This window comes from Haliotis rubra, unplaced genomic scaffold (assembly GCF_003918875.1).
Source record: "Haliotis rubra isolate DU_JTF1 unplaced genomic scaffold, ASM391887v1 Scf79, whole genome shotgun sequence".
Taxonomy (NCBI): domain Eukaryota; kingdom Metazoa; phylum Mollusca; class Gastropoda; order Lepetellida; family Haliotidae; genus Haliotis; species Haliotis rubra.
Genome location: NW_025767512.1, coordinates 440,083 through 448,825, shown reverse-complemented (window position 1 = coordinate 448,825; position 8,743 = coordinate 440,083).

Genomic DNA, 8,743 nt, shown 5'->3' with positions numbered 1-8,743 from the left:
TGGCAAACCAAAGGAGGTGGTATGTAACAGCGTGACCACAAAGAAAACGACTCCATGGAAAAAACAAAACAAGCATTGATTGCTAATGATATAATTAAGTCCAAACTTGAAACTTTGTAACCAAAGGAGTCCGAAAGTGCCAAAATTGTAAAATTTCCCAGGTCTGTGAAAGTCCCAAACACTTAACGTTTCGTATTATTCCAAGGTTAAAAAATACCAAAACGGTCCGAAATATCAAAATGTCCGAAAAATTAAACAGTCCAAAATGTAAAGAGCAAAATATCTTCTTTTTTTTTAAAACTATTCTAAAGGTCCAAGGTAATTTTTAACACAGAATCCAAGAGGTAGCAAGATGTCACTCTAAGCGTCCATCTTCACACAAAACACACTCCTCAAGAACCCAAACAGTTGCAAGATGTCACTCTAAGCGTCCATCTTCACACGAAAACACACTCCTCAAGAACCCAAACAGTTGCAAGATGTCACTCTAAGCGTCCATCTTCACACGAAACACACTCCTCAAGAACCCAAACAGTTGCATGATGTCACTCTAAGCGTCCATCTTCACACGAAACACACTCCTCAAGAACCCAAACAGTTGCAAGATGTCACTCTAAAGCGTCCATCTTCACACGAAACACACTCCTCAAGAACCCAAACAGTTGCATGATGTCACTCTAAGCGTCCATCTTCACACGAAACACACTCCTCAAGAACCCAAACAGTTGCAAGATGTCACTCGAAGTATCCATCTTCACACGAAACACACTCCTCAAGAATAAAAAAAGTTGCAAGATGTCACTCTAAGCGTCCATCTTCACACGAAACACACTCCTCAAGAACCCAAACTGTTGCAAGATGTCACTCTAAGCGTCCAGACACGAAACACACTCCTAAACACTCCAAGATGTCACTCTAAGCCTCCATCTTGACACGGAACACTCTCCTCAAGAATCCAGACACACGTGACAGGAAGACTCGAACTGTGGACTGGGTCGGGGTGTCGTCGTCATCGAGGTCGATATCGACGAAGTGAGGGGCATCACGTAGGACGGGGTCAGGGAGAGGAGCAGGGTCGGGGATGGTGGTGGGAGGGGCGGGCAGTTCTGACAGGGGCTCAGGGATGGTCATGTACCTCCCAGTAGGACGCTGACAGGGAGGGAGAGAAGGACATGAAGAGAATGACAGAAGATGAAAGCATATGAAAGGAGAGGACAGTTTTGGGGAAATAGATCATTTCGGTGACAATTACCATAACGTTAGGAGAAAGTTAGTGATTATATGGATATCAGTGTCCATTTCACTAGTGCACAATACACTGTACATGTTTGCATGTGTTAGATAATGATTAAATGGTTATGTGAAATCGATACATGAATTACATAACTACAGTTTTACAATAACAGAAAACTGCTGGTTCCCTAAAACACCCACTTGGCGAGGAGGGGCCCAGATGTCAAAGTTCAAAGGGAACCTGATCACGAGGTCAAGAGCTGTCAGGCGAAAAGAAATGGGAAAGGATTTAAGACAAGACAGTGAAGAAACTAGTTTTAGAAAAGTTTACAGAGACTATCATCGGAGTCACTTCATACACAATTGTGAAGGGTGTTCATCCACTTATGAATTCAAATCTTAATACCCCTTAAAAAATCTGAGTAATAAAAATATAGGACCTCGCATTTGTTTTATCAAACTAGCAATATGTTAAAATCCTCAAAATGAATTCAAAGAATACTTCCTCAGGGTTTGTTTTTAAAATTGAATTTGATTTAATTTTTTTTGTTTTTTTTTTATAAATCGCAAAAACTATAACTTGATCACGTGGTCAAAGAAGGATTGAGAATTGAATAGAAACACACCAGACAGGGTCTCCTAGAAACTCTGTTTTACAAAATCTGAATTTAAAAACTTCTGATATACATGTATATGAATATAGGAAAACACTGTTAAAATTTAGGAGCAGTGATAATTTATTTGGTACACAATATGTTGGACAGGGCAAATGATCCTTGAATGACATTAGGGCGTTATGTAACATTTTAAGACACTGGCAGATGAGCATCAAGTGATATTTCAGTATCTCAAGCATGCAGAAAATAGCTATGTTTGTATACATTTATACACATAATATAACACTGGAATATTATGTCTTTGTTCAATTATATTTTGTTGAAGTCCTTTTCATTATCAGTATACGAGGATAATATTTGTGAATCGAGTGACAATTACATCACACTATTACATGTACTGTAATTTAAGTTGTTAGAAGCCCAAATGCGTGTGTTCTTTAAGAGATAATCTGTGATTTGATGCGCACAAATATCAATCTCTAAAATGGGTCAAATGCAAACTGCATAAACCGTATGTGCACAGTTTCGTACCGTTTGAAACTGATTTAGTTCCGGTAGATCTAAATGCTAAAGTATAGGACCGTCAATGGCAAGCCCGACTCCCCCAAAAATAGAAAATAATCAAAGACCGCGGTATAATCAAAGACCGCGGTACTGTGTACTATGTAGTTTCATTGTCCCCGAACAAATTTGAGCATGAATTTAGGTCAGATAGAAACTACAGTTATATCGATATTGGAAAGACAATTATATGGCTAAAAGACTAAAAGCTTATCTATTGTTTATTATCAGATTAAAAGGTCAAAAGGTCCTCATTTTACGTACCAAAGATAGTTAAAATGACACACTGTCACTGTCCATGAGTTGAAATAAATGTAACTGGCATCGAATCAAACTCCTCTGATATCTATTCAGTGTCTATATAAATATACTGTCCCTATGACAGAATGAGATGTTAACGTTTAGCTATCAACATCCGAAAAGGTGGCAATTTTATACAAATGGTGAATGATAATAATGATTGATGTCTTTTTGCTTTCCGACAGATGTAGCCTTGTAGGTCTCGGCTCATTTTATTTCAAGTTTTAAGAAAATTAGATCTAGCTAAAAGTCAAAGAAAATTATCATTTTAAAATAGCCCTAAAATAGAAATACCTTGGGTGTAAGAGTTCATCGTGTTCAGATTCGGAGATGAGCAAAACACAAGGCAAACAACAGCAGATGATAGGCGATATGGTATGGTAAGATAGTCTCAGCAATATGGCGGCGTCAATAGTGAAAGTGTCGTCAAGGCGACGTCATAAATCTCACGAGACTGTCATAGCATCATGTGACATGATACTTTGACCGGTTCTCTTCCTGCGCTACTCGGAAGACGTGCGGCTAATCCGGATCCCAGTCATGTTGCAAGTCAAATGTTGAGTTGGCGCCACGTTCAATTTGGTCACAATGGCTTCATGCCACACGGTGCACGGTGCAATGCCCACTCTGGGAGAGTAGTATACGTACTATGCTAAACGTGCTTACCTCAATAGAACAACGGTACCTAACAGACAGAAAAGGTGACTTCCAACACAGATAGACACAGATGACAGAAATAATTAGGGAATCATCATGTAGCATTCGTGAAATTTTGAGTGAGTTTAGTTTTACGCTGCACTCAGCAATATTCCAGCTTTATGGCAGCGGTCTGTAAATAATCAAGTCTGGACCAGACAATCCAGTGATCCAGCATTAGTATCGATCTGCGCAATGGGGAACCGATGACATGTGTCAACCAAGTCAGCAAGCATGGCCACCCGATCCCGTTAGTCGTCTCTTACGACAAGCATGGGTTACTGAATATCAATATTCTAATATATTCTAACCCGGACCTTCACGGGTTGAAACTTTGAAGTACAAGTGTGACCATGGTTGCACTACAGTTTAGTCTGCATTTGTATTTGGTATATTGCTAAGTGACTAACGGGATCGGGTGGTCAGACTCGCGGACTTGGTTGACACATGTCATCGTATCCCAGTTGCGTAGATTGATGCTCATGCTGTTGATCACTGGATTGTCTGGTTCAATGTTGTAATTTCATATAAACAGGTTAGTGAAAAGCGACTCATTTAATCATGCAAGTAAAGCTATATTACTTAAGATATTATTTAATATTTATATCGTTTTATGGACTGAAAACTTATGTCTAATGGTTTTCCAGGTGTGCGTTTGTCACAAACGCTTAATGATTTACTTTACTTCTTTTCTTAATATAATTTATTAATATTTACAAAAATTAGTATATTGTGATAACAGAATATTAAACTGCTGATTTTATTTCTACAAGAATTCTACACAAACTATAGGCCATGCATTGTTCTTCTTTGGTCATCCCGGACAGTATTTTTCTAATGGGTTCATACTAAAGGAGCTAGCTATTTTTTCCCCTTTCATTGCATAATTATGAAGAGAAATAGCCACATGATAATGTTAAAAGTTTCATCCTGACAAAATATTCATGTGTTTTGAAATAATCTTTATGATTTACGTCAGACTCATGCCAAACAGGAGCAAGTGTTGTCCACATTAATATTTACGGTCAAACTATCTAATTGTTTATCTATTCAAAACAAAATTCATGTGATAAATCAGTCATTTCATGTTCTGTCAAAAGAGCGTCAAATTCTGACTGATGTACCGAGATTGTTTATACTTTGAACGGATATATTAGGTGAGATGTATAGTATTCCCAGAAATTATTTAGACAGCCGTTTCGGCAAATACTAGTATCTAATACATGTATATGAACTATGGAAGTTTTACTTAATGAATATGTTGAGATATGATTCTTTTACAGTCTAAATGTCTTTTCAGTACTTTGTGAGACCTCCTTGCCCTGCAATACACGACTGAAAGCGCCAAGGTACACTACCTATCAAAGTTTGTATGAAATCGTTTGACAGCGTATCCCAATATTCGACCACTTCTTTCTGCATATCCTCAATATTTCTAAGTCCTTTTAGGTTTATTCTGTCCTTCATTAGTACCCACACATTCTCAATAGGGTTAAGATCTGGGCTGTAGCTTGGCCAAATTTCGAGTGAAAGTACACAATGGCGTCACTCCACGTGATTATATCCCACCCCACATGTGAAATTTCGGGCTATGTTTTGGGCGTTGGTAGATAGGTTCACGGTTTCCAAGTAATCACCTTGGAGTCAACTTTGTGTGCAGACTCTTTCAGTGTTGTCACAACCCCTAGTGTACAGTACACAACCCTGTGCACTTCAAAGAACCCACGAATCCGTTGGTATATGACCAGATGGTGGCCCCATGAATACGTTCAAACACCTAGTTGCGTGTACAGCAACGTGCAGTAAAACCTGGACAAAGTACTGACTATGTGTCCCAGTCCACCCAGCTGTGAATGGGTACCACGTAAGGATGGGAAAGCCGCGATAACTCGGTGCGCCTAGTGGCAGCAGGAGTTGTATGATCCCCAGGGAGTTCATTCTCTTCCCACAGAGGTTACTCCTGTCATATCTTCCTACGTAACCTCTGTTCTAATACGGCCCTTTCATGGTGTGAGCCTTCAAGACTCGTGATTGGAGGCAATCAGATTTAGTTGTGCAATCAGCGACGTTGTTTCAAAAGTGATCACTCGCAAGGCCTCGGTAATTTTAGTATGCTTCGAGAAAACTAAACCTCTTCCCCTGCGCGATGCGCAAACGTTTCTTCTAGACAAAACTCAGTCATGTTATGGCGGATCAGTGGCGCCTCCATCGCCCTTGTTGACAACGGACAAGCTAGCCATTAAACGTCTTGTGTATAAGTCCCCGGCAGATGGGGGATATTTGTGGCCCCACATTTGCTTGTGTTAGTCAAGTTGAATCTAAGTCGATGTAACACGTGTTCTGATTGGATAGAAAGAAGGGAGATAATTCGTGTTGCGATCTTTTGCCGCTAGGGGATTTTACGAGAACCGGGAAATATGGCCGTATTAGAACAGAGGTTCGTAGGAAGATATGACAAGTAACCTCTGTGGGAAGAGAATGCAGGGAGTTGAGATTGCTAAAAAAATGTGCCGTTGGCTAGGGGATTTTACGAGAACCGGGAAATATGGCCGTATTAGAACAGAGGTTCGTAGGAAGATATGACAAGTAACCTCTGTGGGAAGAGAATGCAGGGAGTTGAGATTGCTAAAAAAATGTGCCGTTGGCTAGGGATTTTACGAGAACCGGGAAATATGGCCGTATTAGAACAGAGGTTCGTAGGAAGATATGACAAGTAACCTCTGTGGGAAGAGAATGCAGGGAGTTGAGATTGCTAAAAAAATGTGCCGTTGAGATTGACATCCAATGATCGCGAGAAAAAATACAGGTTTAACAACACCAGTCTAAACGTCTTCCATGCATCTTTCATCAATGGTGAGGGATTCCGCGCTTTTTCACCCAGATAAGTCTTTGTAATTCTTGTCTAAAGGTTTCATAACATACCTGAGGACTTCCTCTATTAATCATCTTATTTCTGATATTCTCAACGCTTTTCAATTTTCCCTTCTTCACACACACACACACACACACACTTTTCTCAAAAAGCTGTATCCGCCCCTGCCCCCTGTCCCTGTCTTATGCTCAATCCCAACTCCTGACTAAATATTCTTCCAAGTTCTGTATACTGTAGACAGAGGAATGTCATGTCTACCAGCTAATCCTTTTGCATTAGTCACACCCCTTTCAAAATCATCTTGAACCAGCTTTCATTTCTCTTCTTCTGACAAATCTGCCATGTCACCAAAGGCAGCCGTCTGATACACCAGGGGAGATAACTCTTGATATAGTAAGGTTCATTCTTAAGCTTACAAGAGTTGCCTCCCATATTGAGTACACTTACTACATGTAATGTAACACATAATTTCAAATTCTATTATCAGTATGAATAAATAAAGATTTTCTCAATAATTTCTGGGAAAACTGTATACCATAATAATAATAATAATAATGTGTCTATTTATATAGCGCCAAACCCCACACTAGGTATGCTCATAGCGTTAACAATCAAGGCCATTATTACCCCGGATAACCCAAGCTGCCTGTTAGGCGCTAGAAGGTTATAGTCATATGACTTTTTTCCACCGGGTACCCATTTTCCTGCTGGGTGAACAGAGGCAATTTTGAACAAACTCACTTGCCTAAGGTGAGACCACATGTGCTTCGTTGTGGGGCAGGACTCAAGTCCTAGAAACTCTCAGGAGTCAAGCTGTCAAACACGGTCACCCATCCAAGGACTCTCCGAGCTCGACGCTGCTTATCTTCACCGATTTGTGACCTGAGCTTTAAGCACAGGACCACGCGCCACCACACACCACACACAAACAAGTGTCGCTTTTCTCCGACGTTGCAAAATACATTAAACAAGCCATGACGTCATCTAAAATTGTGTAGTTTTGTTCCTTTATTCCATATGAAGATATGGCTAGTACTTTGTTTATAAAGATACAAAATTAGTCAAAATACATCTACACACAACTAATTTGGCTATTAAGACAGACAGAAAGTTTCATCCGTGTATTCAAGGCGCCATGGCCAATATTACAGTAATGCGTTACAAGTGTGTTGTTGCTGGTTTCACATTACAGGCACATTCCAGTGTTGTCACATGATAAATCTAAGATGCTCTTATAAAATTATAATAGAGATATTATACCACCTCATCAAACAATATTTCAGCTCATATGCTATTAAGTGATTTTTCATGTCGTATGATGTCAACATTTCTTGTAATATGTGATATTACCAAAACGCATCTGATTGCAGCGTTGATCTATGTATTGGGATAGTTTGGTTCATCTTGAACGAAGCATCAATTTTGTGTCCGTATTCACAGCAAATTCTCTCCAAGTGACCTGAGCACAGGGGTTCGAATCACTGTTCGGACAATAATAAGGCCATATTCTCCTGCTACACTCATTACATAAAATACACTGTTTTCATGTAATGAGTGAAGCGTGCGAATTTTCTAAAACATCCATTTCTTCACCTATTTCATTTAAATTTGAAGTATAAGTTACTCATAATATATAAAACAATGTACGGTTGCAAAAATCTAGATTTTTATTTTTTATAATTATTGTCCAAACAGTGATTCAAACCCCGGTGGACCTGAGTTACAATGACCCTGTGTAAAGCATAGTGGAATCATGCTCCCTCGGCTTTATCCGCGTGTGACCTCTCTGACGTCGTGGATGAAAATCAATTTTCGCCATTTTTTATATTGAATCTATACCGTTACACACAGCTAAGCCCACATATCCATTTTTTATACACTTATGTCGTTCAGATATCAGGCAGTATTTTGTTCGCTCTCATTTCGGTGTACGATAAAAAACGGTGAAATTTATTTTATGTGTTTTTAACGCAATAACATAATTTTGGTCAACATTTAGCAGTGTCTATTTGTCAAACTACCTCATTATTTGCACTTAAATCAATAGATAGGAACTTTAATAGTCTACATTGTCATTTAATATCCGTAGGTAGATTCAGGTGTGCGCAATTCTCGCAGAACGTACACGTTTCGGGCCTTATGAAGATGCGACTCAGAACGAAAATTACAGCATCCAGGGATTTAAGGTTGCCACTACGTATCCTTCCAACGTAAGGTTAATTAAAGGTAGCTTTGTGCAACGGGCGTAACCTTGTGTTAAGGTTGACCTTCGTCACTAAGTTAAACCTTACTAAAGGTTGTTTTGTACAACAGTACCCCAGGGTGCCGTTGTACAGATTTAACACAAAATCTTGACACAAAACAAACTCCTCAACAATCCAAGACGTAACAAGATGTCACTCTAAGCGTACATCTTGACACGGAACAATCCAAGACGTTCTAAGATGTCACTCTAAGCGTCCAT